The sequence below is a fragment of the Chenopodium quinoa genome, unplaced genomic scaffold (genome assembly GCF_001683475.1).
Source record: "Chenopodium quinoa cultivar QQ74 unplaced genomic scaffold, ASM168347v1, whole genome shotgun sequence".
Lineage (NCBI taxonomy): Eukaryota > Viridiplantae > Streptophyta > Magnoliopsida > Caryophyllales > Amaranthaceae > Chenopodium > Chenopodium quinoa.
The window spans coordinates 886,216-904,984 of record NW_018743942.1 but is presented as its reverse complement, the minus strand read 5'-3'; positions in this window follow the sequence as shown (position 1 = coordinate 904,984).

Genomic DNA, 18,769 nt, shown 5'->3' with positions numbered 1-18,769 from the left:
TCGGAAATAGTTTCCAACACAACTCTTGTATGATGTATGACAATTCGATTTAGGGAAAGTTGTCTATGCTTCGTAACAATCCATCCTTAGAAATGTTGCCACGATGAGGCGACAATCCGTATCTTAGAAAATTTGCCACAATCTAATTTTGGGAAAAGTTGCCAATGCTTCGTAACAATCTGTCATAAGAACTTTGCTACGATCGAAAATCTACATATTGGAATATAACTCTTGAAAGCAATCCACCTTGGAAATTTGCCAATGCTATGCGAAAATCCTTTTAGAAAAATATTGCCACTATTGCCAATCCGCGTCTTGGAAGATTTTCAAAAAAGAGTCGATCGACAATCCACTTCGGGAAAATTTGCCACTTACTAAAATGAATGACAATCCACGTTGAGGATCTTTGCCGAAATTTATGATGAGTAGAGACCTACAACAATCCTTTGGGAAATTTTGTGATAGGGAACAGGGTGTATGACAATCCAATCTCGGAAAACTTGCCAGAGATGACAATACAAACTTGGAAAAACTTGCTAAACAAAGAAGGAGCACATCAATCCTTGCTTGGAAACTTTGCCAGATATGACAATTCAATCTTGGAAAAACTATCATTTAAGAAGAATGCGCGACAATCCATATTTGGGAATATTGTCAGTTGGGGATGACAATCCAATTTTGGAAAAATTTTTGTTTAAGAAGAATGCGCGACAATCCATATTTGGAAATATTGTCATTTAAGTGCTTGCTTTTAAACCGATACGTTGGTGCTTATAATGAGCCAGTGTTTTAGGCGTTTGAGCTAAGTGAGACGATTTTTTTGTCAGGTCAATCACTTACTACGATTGTAATCAAGCCAACTACTAATCATGTCAATTTGCTTATAGGGGCTAACTGGCATACCAAGGAACCCAAAATTGCTGTATGAAGTCGAAATAGCCGTTCTGAGAGGCTTCGAGCTCTGTCGCTGCTGAAATATCGCTGGCGCTAAGAATTGGCTCTGTCTCCAGACGCTGGGATCTAGCGCCAGGCGCTCAACTCTGTCGCCAGACGACAGATGTTGTCGCCAGGCGACAGCCTTGTCGTCTGGCGCTGGAGTCGGGTCTTCCCTATTCTGCTCTTGCTGCCACTATTGCTTGGTTTTGCTCCGAACTTTGAGCTAAGTCGTTTCCTTTCAACCAAATCCGCTAAAATCTTTTGTAAATTAAAGCTCTTCATCTCTAATTTACTGATCTATGTAACTCCTCTTATCTTGGAGAAATCTCCTGTGTCATATTTACGGTTTTTTCGAAAAAAAATTCGGGAATGTCCTCGCTTGCTGGGATGCACCTGCATTTATATCCTTGACTATAGGACTTTGCTTGTCTTTCTTTAGGGTTAACCTAAGACTTAGTTTTGCTTGACTCAATGTGATAACACGACATGTCTCAATGTATACATGACTCGTGTGTGCATTGTAATGTGATCGTGCGACTCGAAAATGCATAAAAGCAAAATATTTCCGTCATTTTTGTGGAGGGTACCAACTTTTTCCCGAAAAAAGACACGAAAAAGAATCGAAGTGAAGTTTTTTGAAGGTGCATGTTGAATGAGCTTAATCAAATATTGTTGATACTATCTCTCAAGGTGCAAGGATTAATTCATCCTAGGCTATCTCAATTGTTGATTCAATGATAAAAGTATTTGGGTAACTTAGGCACGGAGGCTTAACACTTCATACACTGTGATGTAATGATGATTGATCGATGTTGACAAGGCATGCTTCAACGTTGTGTTAAGATTTCATGACAAAGGGTTCCTAAGGGAAGTATGTTTGGTCATGTATCTGTGCAGTGTGTGAAAGTGACACTAAAGTTAGGCCGCAAGGGCTAAGTGTGTGGAAAAAGATATTATTTTTAGAAGAGACAAATGATGGTGACTCTTGGGCTAGGTAAGCTAATGATGTAGGGATCAAGCCCCCAAGTCTAGCTCTAAATGAAAAGAAGTGAGCATAGGAGATCCCTTGATATGATCATGGTGTGAGTGTGTGAATGTGAATATGAATGCATGTTTATTACGGCCGAACCTCCCTACGTATCCGTTAGGAATCAGGCCGAACGTAGCTCTAGCCGAACCTCGCACAAGTGTGTATACCTCAAAAAGGTCTTTTTAAGGGTTGTAACGTAATTAGTCTACAAGTTATAGAAGAAGGGGATAAAGGCTCAAGACCCTCGATAAGCCCCCAAGGTGTGCAACTTTGCTTTTGAATCTTTGTATTTTTATGCTTGAGGCTGTCTTTTTTTTTTAGCTCTCTTTTCTCTTTTTATTTTCTTTAGAATTTATTTTATTTTTATAAGTGTGGGCAATCCCGATCATGCGGTCTATCACTCACTTGGCATTCATGTTTCTCAGGCACGGTACCGAGCACTCGATAAGAGACGCAATCTGAGACGTGTTCATATCAAAGACATGTTCATGTCAAAGACGTTAGAACACTTGCCCTTTTGTACACTTTTATTTATTGTTTTTTTATTTATTGAATTCACTCAAGATTTTGAAGTTACATAAGTTACACACCATCCCATCCCGAGGTTAAGTAGATGTAGGTTGAAAAATGAAAGGTCTATCGTTAGATGAGGCTCAATATGGTTTATCAAAAAAGATTTCATATTTGAAGGGTGAGAGGTAATATGATGTGGCTACAAGGGGTGCCTCAAATCATTGGTATACCTTGTGCTTAGTTTGACAATTTTTTTTAATTCTTTTTATTATTATATTTTTTTTGGTGCAATGTCATGATCATATGCAAGGAAATATTTTATTTAAAAAGTGAAGGGTAAAAATCAAACTCTAAGAAATAAATAAATTCAAGGAGCATGAAGGGTGCCTATGCTAGACTTATTAGGGAAAAGGTTTGAAAAAAAAAAAAAGAAAGCATGAAATCTTGGTGAGAAGCTTGCCTTGTGCATTTGTTTCATCATTACCCTCAATTTTTTTGTTTGTCAATCACATGACTCAAACTCGATTCAACATGCATGGATGGAAGAAGGTAGGAATAATGAAGATTGTGATATGGAGAAAGCATGTAGAGAATGGAAAGATGATGTAGATGGAGAGATATAAAAAAATTAGGAATAGAATGTACCCCCAACTCAAATGACGGAAAAAACGACTCATGCATGAACCTAAGACATGGTCATGGTGTGAAAAGAGTATATATGTACAAAGTGTGTGCTAAGACTAGTGAGTGTAGGTGACATGTTAAGACTTGTGTCATGACCATATGGCTAGACTATGTGACTAGACTCAAGCAAAGACTAAGTTAAGACCTCACATATATGCATTAAACTAGACAGGTTGTGGTATTTAAGTCATAACTTTTGATCTATGGTTCTGATTGCGATGAAACCAACTCCAAATTAAAGATAAAATTCGGGGCTACAGATCCAAAGGGTACGACTCGTTGTTCTTCCTAGAAATCCAACTATGACCAAAACAATTTGATGTTTATGCAGTATACGGGAATAAAAATCCTGGTTGACTTAAAGGAACTATGACTTGATTTTAGGTATATTTTTTAGCTCTAATTAATTAATTAATTAAACAAAGTCCTTTAGTCATTAATTAGTTTATTAAGACTTATTTACAAACACAAGTCAAACCAAACGGTTAGTTTAGTCACATAATAAGTATGCACAAATAAGAGATACACAAGTAGTCAAGTAGTCACAACATGATGCAATGAATTTGCAACCTAACCATGGATCTAATTCTCTAAAGTTCGGGATATGGGTTAGTCAAAGAGGGTCCATGGTTATTTGTCCGGATGCACCGCATAGAAGCCTTACCTTTTGAAGGGTTGTTGGAGTGGATAGGACACTGCGAGTTAAAAACTCGCTTCCATGGTTTGGTGAATTCAGCATTCTCGGATGTACCCTTTGTTGCATAGAGCGTTCAATCAGGTAGATGGAGCATGAATTCCCAGAGGGCTATGTCTATATGTAGAACACATATGGGTTTCAGAAAAGTGAGAAAAACTCAATCAGGAAGTAGGATCGGGCAAACAGTGCTAAAAACTAGTTAAAATTAGAACGCATATTTCTGCTTGGTATTGGAAGAACTTGGCACCAGCGAACAGAGGCCGGCGCCGTGATTTGGCTCTGGCGCCTGGCGACAGGAGTGTCGCCTAGTGCCAGAGTAAAATCCTCGGCGCTAGACTATGTTTTCTGACGTTAGTTCTTACATGCCTCATCAGGTTTCTGTGCTCGATAAAATTTTCAAGTTTCGCGCAGCATTATTTCGATCCTAGTTGTGAAATATATTCCTCAAATTTCCTACGTGTAAAAATCCTATGTTTTTAACTCATTACAGATGGTCTTTCCAATGAGATTTTTTTTATACATATGAAAATAATTTTAATCAAAATTACGCACATGAAATACTTAGAAATTTTCTAGTCTCATCCACTCATTCTAAATCATTGCCGAAATAAATTTCAGGAATTAAAATAGAAATCCTCCCCAGTGGAGTCGCCAAAAACTGTAAGGAATATTTCAAGCATTACCCCTAGCTTGAACCCCACTGTGATCATACACTAATGTACGGTGGCATCCAAAGGGAAGGAAGATAGAGCAAAAGAGTCGCCAAAAAGTTTTAGGAACTTGTAAACCGTTCATGAGGTGAAGGTTACACCCCTTAACGATCTAAGAGATCGTTAACTCCAATAGGTCTGGAACCATGACTGCTAGTTCAGGGATGAAGGTATAAATCCAACCTAAAAGACATTGAACCTGCCCTAATTATAGGCCTTTACTTTATTCTGATCGTATTCATGTTCCCTTTCTGACTAACATGCAATCAATAGGTTTACCCTTAAACCTGTTGATCTATGTTGGTTGAATATTAATGCCCAAATAAAACTATTATTGGCAATCACTTGAATTATAATCAAATTAACCCTAAACAAGATTATTAATTATCTTATTAAGCGTGATTACAAGTACCAACCCTTTAAACATGCATTAAAGGTGTGATCAAGCAATAACAATAAAAATATCAAGTAACATAATAATCATCAAAATAATAATAATTAAAATAATCATGAATTACAATAATTATAACCATAATAACAATTATAACAATCATAATCATGTTAAGAATAAAACATAATAATAGCAAGATTCTAACAAGATGAATAACAAATCCTAGCATGTCACTAAACAATAAAAATCCAATATTTAACCCTAACATGATACTATTAGGAAAGAACATAAGAAGTATCGCAGGAATCATAACTATCATATTTGATATTAAAAATTGTAGTTATTACTCTAAATGACATACTAGGAAGATTAAAAACCCTAACATGACATTTGGAATCATAATAACAACCTAGACATGATTTCTATATCATAATATCAATAAATCAATTAAAGCACTTACTTGGATGCTTCGTATCTCTTTCTAATAACAAAATACATGCGTTAATAACTTCAAGGAAAATTATAATCAAACAATTAAATTAAATAATTGAAAGAGAGATTTGGGACCAAACCCTCAGAAATTAAAACCTATCACGTCTAGGGCGAAGGCAACTTCGAACTTGGCTAGGTGTGTCTAGTGGTTATGAATGTGGAATTTTTTATGCAAAAGGATAGTTTAGGATAAGAGAGCGAGAGAGAATAAGCTTTAGCTTAAAGAGAGAAGAGATTTAGAGAGTTGTTGATTGTTGATGATTAAAAACGGAGGTTTTAGGAGGCTATTTATAGAGAAAATCAGCCGGATGGATAAAAAACGAATAAGAGTTTAGAAAAGAATAAAACACAATTGTAGCATCAAACACGCGCGTGGCGCCAAACGCTGCACTCTAGCGCTAGACGCCAAGTATGGCGCCAGGCGCTGGTTCTGTCGTCAGACGCTGGAAAACAGTTTTTGCGGATTTTGTTTTTATCATATCTTTTGATCCAGAAGTCCAAATAAGTCATATAATATGTCGTTGGAAAGCTATTGAAGTTTAATTTTTAACCCAATTGGAATAAGATTAAAATATTTTGTAGATAAAAAGATATATCTGAAATAGTAGAAGGGTGTTAGTTTTGGATAGAGTTTCATATCTCATTCATGTATTTTTTGTTATAGCTCGGATTTAATATTATAATATATCATTGGAAAGATAATTTCAAGATCTATCTAACCATATAAAATTTAGATAAAGATTATTAGGCACGAAAATAAAATCTGAATATTTTCCACTTTGTACAAAATAAGGATTCTAAAAAGGAGTAGTTTTATTCAATTTCAAACTCTTTGAAACATAATTATCAATCCTAACTCCATTAGGATTTAAGATAACCTTCTAGAAGACTATAATCAATCCTAATAGATTTCGAAATGATAATTAATAATAGGCCCTCCTCTAGATCATTGGGCCGCATATAAAAACCAAACCTGGCCCAGTTTAGTATTTTGGCCATAACTTCCTCATTACTCATCGGAATTGGGCTTATAATATATTGTTGGAAAGATTTTTTTGAACCCGAACCAACTACACTATTATTGGACCCTTGCCATGGACCAAACAAAACTAGATTGGCTATTTTCCTAAAATAGGTTTTCAAAAACAAAGAGAAAGAATAGAAATAAAAACTATCCGCAACACTATACTTTCCACACTTTCGCTTTGTTCGATAATCAAATGGCGTGAAAGGTATTTATCAATGAGTTTGATTTTAGGGAGACACATTTTGGTGTCTACAAGTATTAACCTTATTATATTATGAACGTGACAAAATATTAAATTATGGTATACTTTCTCATATTATACTATAATTTACTTATTTATTATAGAAAATAATTTTTTTTGTATGTAAAATGAGTTTCAATTCAATATCTATACCGACAATAAAGTATTATTTTATATTCAACAAATCATAATTTAGTTTTAAATATCAAGGTAATAACCTTTACCAGGCCATTATAGGTCATAACCTAATTAAATATATAGTATTACATGAAATAAAAAACTTTAATATATGTGTATATATATGGTACAAAAAATATCTAATACATTATACATAAATATGTGTAGGCATGATTATATTATGTTTTTTTTAAATGTCATTAAGGAATTTTTTTTAGAGAGAATATTTCTCTATAAAATTGCTAAAAAAAAGGGGCAAATATTATAATGGATATTTCAATTGACAAAAAATTAGGTGAATGCTATCATTAAACTATAATTAAGATCAATAATAATCTTTCAAAACTAAATTTTTTGGTCAAACCTTCAATAATCGTAAAATTGGTAACAATGTACTTAGATATTTTGATATCATATATTGATATTGATATATATAAATATATCTGTAGACACCTTAAAATGTCTCTCTTAAATCAAACCCGCCCTATGATGAACAACCTTTCATTGCCATTATTGGTCAGGTTGGGTATTTAATCTTTGGAGTACTTAAATCCATGTTTCCATTCAATACATTTCATAAACCAATCCATTTCCTAGCTCATTGCTCTACACCATAACTTGTTTTCCTCTTTTTGTGTCCGCATCGCAAAATCAAGAGAAAATGATTTTTTTGCGATATAATTTTGATTCAATTATTATTTGGTTAGATATGCCTTTTAATAAGCTTTCCAACAATATATCATAAGCCCAATTCCGATTTAAAACAAAGAAGATATGAGCCAAACACTAAACTTGACCCGAAACCAACACCCTTCTACTAAAACGGACATATCTTTAAATTTAAAAATTATCATAAACCTGGTCTTGAACGAAGAAAATAGGGGCACCAGTCAAATTTCCTGACTGCCGCGTCACGGCAGAGCATGTCGTGTCACAACGTAGGGCACCGTGACACAGCGGATTCTGCCGTGTCACGGCAGTCCTGAAATCCTTCCAGTGGCTTTATTTCTCTTCTCACAGTCAGCTTCCTTCGATTTTTTTTAAAAAATGTGTGTGTTCTACATACGTCTTAGCCCCGGGGGATTTAAGCTCTATCAACCTAAAAACGCTCATGGAAATAAGGGTTCATTTGAGATTTTAAATCCACCCAAACCATGGAGTCGAGTTTGATATCATCACGAACTCGCAAAGTTGCCCGTTGGCATACCCCCTCAAGGGAGGTTGCCTTTCTAACGCGTCCAAACTCTTAACCATGGTACCCTTTTGACACCAATAAAACCTGACCATAGTGTAACATAGAACTGGACCTTAAGTTGCGAACTATTCTTTACATCATTGTGCCTACTGTAGGGAATATTTCAAGCCATCCCACACTTGAGCCCCACTGTGATCATACACTTAAGCATGGTGGCGTCCAAAGGGAAGGAAGCTAGAGTAAAAGAGTCGCCAACAATTTTTAGGAACTTGTAAACCATTCACAGGGTGAAGGTTACACCCCTTAACGATCTAGGAGATCGTTAAATCCAATAGGTCTGGAACCATGACTGGAAGTTCGGGGATGAAGGTACAAATCCAACCTAAAAGAGACTGACCTGCCCTAAAAATAGGCCTCTACTTTATTCTTCTCGTATTCATGTGCGCTTTATGACTAACATACAATCATTAGGTTTACCCTAAACCTGTTTAATTTTTGTTGGTTGAATATTAATGCACAAATAAATCTATTATTGGCAATCACTTGAATTATGATCATATTAACCTAAACAAGATTATTAATTATCTTATTAAGCGTGATTACAAGTACAAATTCCCTTTAAACATGCATAAAAGGTGTAATCAAGCAATAACAATAATAAACATCAAGCAACATGATAACAATCATGATAATAATCATAATTGAAATAACAATCATAATTAAAATAATAATCATGTTAAAGCATAATATTAATAGTAAGATCCTAGGCATGATACTAACAAGATTAATAACAAACCCTAGCATGTCACTAAACAATAAAGGTTAAAATTTTAGCCCTAACATAATACTAACATGATATTAGGAAAGAAATAGGAAGCATCATAATAATCATACTTGATATTAGAAATATTAATTATTACCCTAAACATGATACTAGTAAGATCAAAACACCCTAACATGATACTAGGAAGCAATGAAGCATCCTAACATGATACTAAGAATCAAAATAATAATCTAAGCATGATCTCTATATCAAAAGAGAAATAAAACAATAAAAGTACTTACTTCGATGCCTCATACCTCTTTCTAATAGCAAAATACACACGTTAGTAACTTCAAGGAAAATATCAAATCAAAACAATTAAATTAAATAATTGAAATAGAGATTTGAGGCCAAACCCTCAAAAATATTAAACCTTTCACATCTAGGGCGAAGGCAACTTCAAATTTGGCTAGGTGTGTCTAGAGCTAATGAGTGAGGAATTTTGAGAGAGGGAAGGTTTAGAAAAAGAAGAGAGAGAAAGCTTTTAGCTTTTAGAGGGAGATAAAATTAGAGAATTCTAGGTGTTAATGATTTAAAAACAGGGAGATACGCCCCTTTTTTTATAGGAAAAATAGCACGGGATCGAAGAAAATCATATTCGAAATAAAGTACCTCCTGTCGCAAACGACAAGAGTCAGCGCCAGACGACAGGCTCATCGCCAGGCGACGAAGGCCAACGCTAGGCGACAAAGGTCAGCGCCTGGCGACGACTCTGTCATCTCACGCTGGTCCAAAAGTCATCGCGCTTTTCCACGCGTAATTACCTTTAACACCGGTTTTAGGTGATTATGCGTCCGAGCAGTTTTCGAAATCAAATTTAATATATTTTATTGTAAATAAAACATCTTTAAAATATAATTATCAATCCTAACCTCATTAGAATAATCAAATTATTTTATAACTTTTTCTGGGTGAATGAGGGAATATTACCTTTGGCTTTCTGAATTTTTAATGATTTTTTTGGCCTTTTTGTGTTTTGAATGAACAAGTTTCAGTGCGGTTACTGTCGTTTAGTTACTAATTTAAGTGATTAGTAACTAGTGTGCTTTACATGTGTGTCACTTACTCTCCAGTAAAATGTACTTTTATGTAGTACTTGTAGTTGGTAGTAGATTATTTTTGAGATAATAGTAATGATTTTGTATGTTTAACCAACTACTGCGAATACATTGAGGTTGCAAATGGGCTGGGGACGCTTGGATGTTAATTGGGGATCCAAGGCTTGACTGAACCGACAGATTCACAAGGCAGTTTAGGTAGGCCAATCAGAACCAGGTTGGTGGGCTGGGTTTACTCTGGGAGTTTGGCCGGTGGACTGGTTTAAGCTAGGTTGAGACGGGTTGGCTCGTGATAACCTAGCCTCCTCATTTTGCTGGTTTGTACTTTTGTTGTGTAAATGTGTGATAGACTAATGGTGGTTACAATAGTATACTATTATATCAATTTTTGATATTTGTTTATCACAATTGACTGAGTTTGATCATTCTTGTCCAGTTCCTCTTCATGATAGTCTGAATTTAATGTTGTAGCTTGCAATTCACATGCAGAAGACTGAGTTTTATTATTCAAGTGAAAGATGTTGAAGGGCATAAAAAAATTTACTCGTCTAAAACACAAGTTTGGGTTCCAGATCCAGCTGAATGCAATATTCTAATGCAAAACCACTTTGTTGAAAAAACAGTAAGCCAAACTTTATACTTCCTGAAATCTGTCTTATGATTTCTACTATATTATTGCCTATAAGCAGTGAAGTTCGAATGGTATGTTCTCACTACTTCTCTAATTTATCAAGTTGTAGCTTAGAAGTAGATGAATTTTTTACGAAAGTAAGCCTTATTAGTAAACTATTTACCAATCTAGACGCGTGGCCAAACTATTTACGAAACTGAGCTTCTGACATAAAACGCTGCCTCGGTCAGCGTTTTACCTTTGGTTATTATTTTTTTTTATAAAATTTCGTATTATGTGAAATACAAATTTAAAAAAAAAAAATTGGAAATACAGTAAAACGCTGACTCAGTCAGCGTTTTACTTGTATACATAACAGAGAAAAACGCTGACTGAGTCAGCGTTTTACACCTAAGCATAAAACGCTGCCTCAGTCAGCGTTTTATCTGCTGGCTGAAGGCAGCAACAGCAGGCCCCCAACAGCAGCCAGTGCAGCTCCCTTCCACATCCACAAACACCACCACCCTCCTCCTCCACATCCTCCACCACCCTCCTCCTCCACATCCACCACCACCATCACCCTCCTCCTCCACATCCACCACCACCATCAGCCTCCTCCTCCACATCCACCACCACCATCACCCTCCTCCTCCTCCACATCCACCACCACCATCACCCTCCTCCTCCACATCCACCACCACCACCACCCTCCTCCTCCACATCCACCACCACCATCACCCTCCTCCACATCCACCACCCTCCTCCTCCAAATCCACCACATCCACCACCCTCCTCCTCCACATCCACCACCACCACCACCCTCTTCCTCCACATCCACCACCACCATCACCCTCCTCCTCCACATCCTCCAACACCTCCACCACCCTCCTCCTCCACATCCACCACCTCCACCACCCATCCTCCTCCACATCCACCACCTCCACATCCACAATTTATTTTGAACGAAATGAGTCAAACATGGACAAATAAGGAATTTGAAATTCAAACAAGACATAAATTCATTCAAATAATTATTAAAATAATAATGTAATGTAAGTGTTATGTACAAAAAACTAGAGAAGGTCATTACAGCAAATAAATCAGATAATTCTATCCTATTCTGACTCATCAATTTGGTGTAACGGCTCTCTATCCTGTATGTCCACTCTCGGCCTTTGACGACGGCTGTAGTGACGGACCGTGGTAAATGGGTTGGGCGTACTGGCGGAGTCATCTGGCTAGAAGATGGGTCATCAGGATGACGTAGGGGCGCGGAACTGCGAATGTCGTACTCCTCTGCGCCCGTGAATGACGAAGGACCACCCCCATAGCTACTCTGGCCAGGCTCGAACTGTGAGTGACTAGAGTGGCCGCCATGATCGTCCTGGGGGTGGACGAGATAGGCGTGACCATATCTCTGCAAGGTAGCCATGCCCATATCTCGCACCCGCTCGACCTGTGCTCTGGGCGGCTCAAGTATGCCTGGAAGGACGTCCGACAGTGCGTCAACCATCGCCGTCATATCCAACGCCTGCAGTAATTAAGGATGAGTTAGTTGAATGATATACAAATTTAAAATTGATAAAGATAAGTTAATCAAATACACTTACATATCCCCTGATCACGTCAAAGGATGGATGGTAATGTGCGGATGGCGGTGTGTAGCTGGGGTTGATGAAACGCCGTGTAATCCGCATGTACCACTCCATGTATGGATTGTATGGATCCATAACGCCGTGGATGGGGTCACCAGTGACGACGAACTCCAACCGTCGATGCCACAAGTCAATGTACTGGGCATGCTCCGTCTGCCAGTTCCTGTCGCTCTTTCCCCGACGGTCAATGCGGTGCAGCCGGGCACTAGTGTCACACTGCTGGGGGACAGTCTGTCGTAGTCCAAACCGTCGCATGAATCGATCTGGTAGGTGACCCTCGGCGACCACAAAACAGATCAGGGGGACCCTAGAACGCCACTGCGCCTGATGATCTAGCAGATGTGGAGGCATGGCAGCAACTAAATCAGCTTCATACGGGTCCCATGTCATCTGCGATAACACATAAAAAGTAACATAATAAACAGGTTAGTGCATATTAAATATGTTAAGAGTATACATAATAAATAACAATTTCATAAACACATTAAAGATTTCACCTGATCCTCGGTCAGTCGATCAAGGGCGTCTCGGTAGTACGACAGGCCCCTCGCCGCATGCGCATATGTCAGCTTAGGGACCGCCCATCTGCAAGTGTACGCCTCGTCAGCGGAAGGCCGTGGTGGAGGAATGTACCGCTCATACTGCTGGTCCTGATCTTGCTGCCCCTGACGATGTATAGCAGGCCTACCTGGCCTGCCTACATGGATGTGCTCCCAAGACCAATACTGGACATCAAACACACAAAACTAGGTTAATTGTAAACTAAGTAAGAACTTTCCGAATTAAATTGTTAACTGATAGGTAGGTTACCTGAAGCAAAAATAATGGTCCGCTGATCTCACGAGAACCCCGGCGGGATGCTCTACACAGATGGCGATACAACATCGCCAGACAAGCACTGCCCTAGCTGTAGCCACGAATATGCTCCCAGTCGTGGTCTTCCAGCTGCAGGTAAATGATCTGTAAATGGCTGCCACTCTTGCCACCGAACAACACACCCGAGATGAGCAGAAAAAGGTACGCTCGAGCATGTCTCGCAATAGTGGCCTCATCATCACCATCAGGCAACACACGAAAAGTGTCGCGTATCCAGTCGGTCCTCAATCCGCCGCCCCTGATATCGTCCGGTCCTGGCTGAACCCCGAGAACCTGAGCTACATAACCGGGGGGATCGGCCAACGCAGATCCAGACACCGGACTCCCATGAATGGGAAGCCGTGTGAGTATCGCCACGTCTCGCACCGTCACGGTCGCCTCCCCAACAGGTAGATGGAAGGAGTGCGTCTCTTGCCTCCATCTCTCCACAAGCGCAGTAACAAGCGCTGGGTCGACCTCTCTGAACGCCATCCGATGTATACCCATGAAGCCAGCGTACTCCACGAAAGGCAGAATGCGGGGATCAATAACCCAATTGCCAAGGAACGCAACAGTGTAGTGCCTGCATGTCAGTATGCCCGCCGGATCAACCGACTGACTCCAAATGTCAACGCTACGATGTGTGTCATGTAGTGTAAGGACAGAAGGGTCGGTGGGTCCGGGTGTCCTATCTCGGGTGTCCATGGTATCTGTTCATAAACAGTTATAATTCAACAATTATAAAGTAAAAATTACATATAAGCGATAAAAAAATACAAAATTTCAAATCTCATACTTCAATTTAAAAATCCAACTGTTACAATCATTTGAAATGTAGAAATACAATCACCGTACTATTCTACTACATCACTCTAGATAACAGAAAAAATAAAAAATTAGTGCCCGGTCGATCTAGAGGGACACGATCTCTTGTTGTGACCCTGCTGGTGACAAAGGCTGCATTTGCTCGCGGGACGGTTGGTCTTATCCATTTCATTGCGTATGCGTCTTGACTTAGGGCGACCTTGTCCTCGTACCATGCTGTTGTCGGGAATGAGTTTAGGCCCTCCATTCTCTCTCCATGTCGTCTCACAAGGGATAGGCCAGAATTGGGGAGCGTATGTGTTTGCGTAGGCCTCTGATTGCAGTACCCGGTCCACCCATGGCCGCTCTGATATCGAATACTTCACACAAACTGCTAGAACATGAGAACATGGGAGGTGGAAGATCCGTGGTTTATTGCATGTGCACGTTCTTAACTGAAAGTTAACAGTATGTCTATGGCCTCCTTTTCTACCAATTCTATCTCCCCTCTTTGTTTCAACTTGATATATATGCAGTCGACGGTTATACGCTTCCACTTTGTGATATCTAGCCTTTGCAATGTTTTTCTCCATAATGGATGTGACTTTGGGGAGTATGCAAGTCCTTGTTCAGATCTAGTCTGAGATAATTCCCTTCTATTAGTGAAATACTTATTGACTCTGTGGAATGTTAATTCCACAAGGGACATGATAGGTAGAAATCGAGCACCCTTCAACACATTGTTAAATGTTTCTGAGAAGTTCGTAGTACATATCCCATATCTGCGACCAGCATCGTGAAACAAAGACCACATAGGCAAGGGCACTTGGACAATATACTGTATGGCCTTGGTACACGCCTGACCGATCAAACTCATATCAGCTACCAGTTTTCTTTCCTGCCTTTGGTACGCAGCAGCCTTGAACATATCTCTCATGTCGTTTCTTCGCACGTGAGTCTTCAAGTTAGAAGCCAAGTGCCGAACACAAAACCTGTGATAGGCTCGCGGCTCGGTGAATCCAACGTTAGGGTCATTCATTGCTGCAATGATCCCATCATGTCGATCAGATATAACACAGAGGCCATCCCGTTGAGTGACATGAACCCGAATGCAGCCCAGAAACCAAGACCAGCTGGAAATGTTTTCCCCTTCGACTAACGCAAATGCAAGCGGAAATACTTGGAAGTTTGCATCCACACCTGTAGCAACCAACAATGTTCCTTTAAATTTACCGTACAAATGCGCCCCATCGATACAGATGACAGACATACTATGTTTAAAATCTTCAACACAAGGGCCGAAGGCCCAAAATACTCGTTCAAACACTTCCATGTTGCTGTAATAAACATCGTCTACCAGAGCTTTGTGTTTTCATACAACAACGGTTCCCGGGTTTGACTGTTTGAGTGCTTCCATGAAGTGCGGAAGTCGGCCATAAGAACTCTCCCAATCTCCAAATACTTCAGCTATGGCTTTCTCCCTAGCATACCATGTTCTTCGATAAGTAACGTCGAACTGAAAATGCTTGGATATGAGTTCCTGTATAAATTCAACTTTCAAGCATGGATCTTTCTGCACAAAAGACTTCACAAAATCGGAAATTAAGGATGAATCCAAGTGTGCATGATCTGTAGATAACACTTCAGTGACACAGGTGTCCCGGTGCGGGCCTTTGTATGTGACTATGGTAAAGGTATCTGAGTGCTCACTTTTTTTGGTGCCTCGTAGCGACCAACCACAATTCTTCTTGCACCGCAGATGAAGGACCTTCTCATTCGAGGTCACTGTGGTGTAGAATTGGTTCCTTTGTATAGAATACTTCTTCACCATTTCCTGAAGCAGTTTCTTAGATTCAAAGAACATACCCTTCTCAAACTCCCCCCCGATCACAAATGTTGTATGACTACCTGATTCGGCCCAATATTGATCAACCTCATAATTCTTATTTACTTGACTTAACCAAGGAATAGGAGTTCTAACCATGGCCTCCCCACCTTCCATGTCTGTAGAATCAACATCCATGTTATCCAGAATTGGTTCCTCCTCTTCTCTCTCAGCCTCATCATTTGTTTCCCGGAGCGCATCATACAGAGACAACTCGTTATTCACCATATGTTGTAGATTTTCAAGATGATTCACCAATGGTTGAGACGGTGATGTATGATCATCATGCTGCGTAGGTGAATAACTTTGGAGTTGCATGGGAGAAGATATAACTGTGTTCGATGTCGAAGGCCCAGATTGGCCAAACATTGTCGTAGATGTTCCACCATATACAGGTGAAGCTTTATGTGAACTCAACGGCATTTGGAACCGATCGTCATGAAGCAGTCTGCTGAAGGACCCCATCCCATATTCAGTTGATGGAATGTCTTGTGAGGGCATTCGGAAGGACTCTGTGTAACCGGAAAAATAGGTAGCTTGTTGATGTGGTCGAGTACTTTGTTGCGTACACGTAGACACTATTTCTACATATATCTCATGTGGATAACCCCTCATTAAAACAGCGCTCCTCAAAGCTTTCAAATGTCTATCGTTAGAACAAGGTAACACTTGAACCGCATTATTAGTCTCAAACCTCATTTGAATGTTAAGTTGTACATTCATTCAGTTTAAGCCAATAATGCTATGAACCTCGTTCAGCAGATCGTTGAAAGTCATGTCTGGTCCAAGTGGCAATGGTTCCATATTTCCACCACTATACTGGACATTCGGTCCATCAGACACAAATTCACCCCCCCCATCGGCATAACAAAGCTGCGTTTTGTGCAGCCATATTCTATACAACAACCAAAAACACTTCTTAATTGCATGCAATCTCCACCAATTCGCACAATAACAACCAAGAAATTCACACTACAAACATAATTAACCATCATTGTTCCAATTCACATAACAACCAAAACAAAGTACACAACGAACATATTCACACTAACAACCAACGTATTCTACATAACATAATTTTCGTAATTAAACGACAATGTAGGCTATTTTATCAAATTAAAATAACAATTTCATCAACAATATCAACAATTTCATCAACATTTTCAACATTTTTACCAAACATTTCCACAATTTCATCATAAACTTTCTTACTAAACTAACATCAATTTAGGGCTTTTATACTAAACTATTTTCAAATTACAACAAACTAACTTAGAATTATCAACATAATTATCAATTTACATCAAACTAACTTAGAATAATCAACAACATTATCAAATTAAAACAATGTACTATATAATTATCAAACTAACCTAGGTTTTAAAATTTTAAAAACAAATAAGTGAGAAGTACCAAAAATGTGATTATAAAGAAGAGGAGAGGCGCGGCGGCAGCAGGCAGTAGGCGGCGGCGACGGTGGCAGGCGGCGGCGGCGGCGGCAGAGCTTTGAGGAAGAGTGAGTTTGAGTTTTTAGTTTTGAGGAAGAGTGAATGCGTTGCGTCTGCCTGGAAGAATATACCAGGCAAAACCGCTGACTGAGGCAGCGTGTTTCTAGTATTAATGAAACGCTGCCTCAGTCAGCGTTTTAAGGCCTGTTACAGCCTAACACAAAAACGCTGACTGAGGCAGCGTTTTTGTGTATTTCAGTTTTTTTTTTATTTTTTATTTTGTATTTCACAAAATACATAATTCAAAACAAATTAAATAAATAAAAATGAGGAAAAACGCTGACCGAGGCAACGTTTTACCTCAGAAGCTCAGTTTCGTAAATAGTTTGGCCACGCGTCTATATTCGTAAATAGTTTACTAATAAGGCTTAGTTTCGTAAAAAAATCCGAAGTAGATAAGCATTTGCAGAAAATTGCATTACATGCTCATATATATATATCGGAAATTCCCAGCTTATCTCTATGATTGGCGTAACTCGTACATCTAAGGGTGTTTTAGTCTTTTCGCATACATTACTGAAGGTTACCAGTGTCATTTCCATGACATGTAGTTGTTCGTGAGCTGTGCATTCGTCCACCTACGCGATTACATGGAATGAACGACGCCATTCCTTCCGTTAACGGAACTCCCAACTACTTTTGCCGTCTTTAACTGCTAGGGTTTGTCAATCATCCCCAAACAGACAGAGATTGTACACAGCTTCATCACTTTAGTCTCAAAGTTTTGCGAAATCCTCACCACAGATTCATTCAAAATAATCATGTCTATCAATGGCACTGGGAAACGGCCTAGGTCCCTGATGGTGGATTCCAATACCAATTCGAACTCTGAAACCCTCAACGGCCTTCATTTCAGTTTGGGAGACGATGCTGCAGGAATTGCATCGAATTCGACCATCACTTACTTTCAGCCAAAATCCGATGAAGATAATCAATATGTACGTTTTCGTGTTGTTTGTACTACTCTTAATCCCTCCCATTTTGTTATTGATACTTGTAATTACAATATAAAATGTTAATTTAAAATCATCTTAGTAACATGTTTATAGATTATTTGGATGTTGTAATCTCTTACCACATATTGTTAATTGGATTTTGATATTGTTAATTGGACTATGATAGTGGTTAATATGATGTCAATTATTCTGAAATTTTGACTACATGATTTGCAATTAACTGTCAATTATATGCATGTGTTAATGTAATGTGTCCTGATTAACAACTGAATTCATAATTAAATGCATGTGTCCTAATTTTATGCATCTCACTATGTTCACTGATGTCATTTGAAACCGAACTCTGTGATGCTTATTTTTTTTTTGACAAAACTTTGTGATGGTAATTATATGGATGTGTCCTTATTCAAATTATGAGAACTGCAGTGTTAAATATGCAAATTACAAATATCATGTACCACTTGTTGCTGGATTTTCCCCAAAAACTGTTGAATTATATCCAGATTTGTTTCAGGTAATACT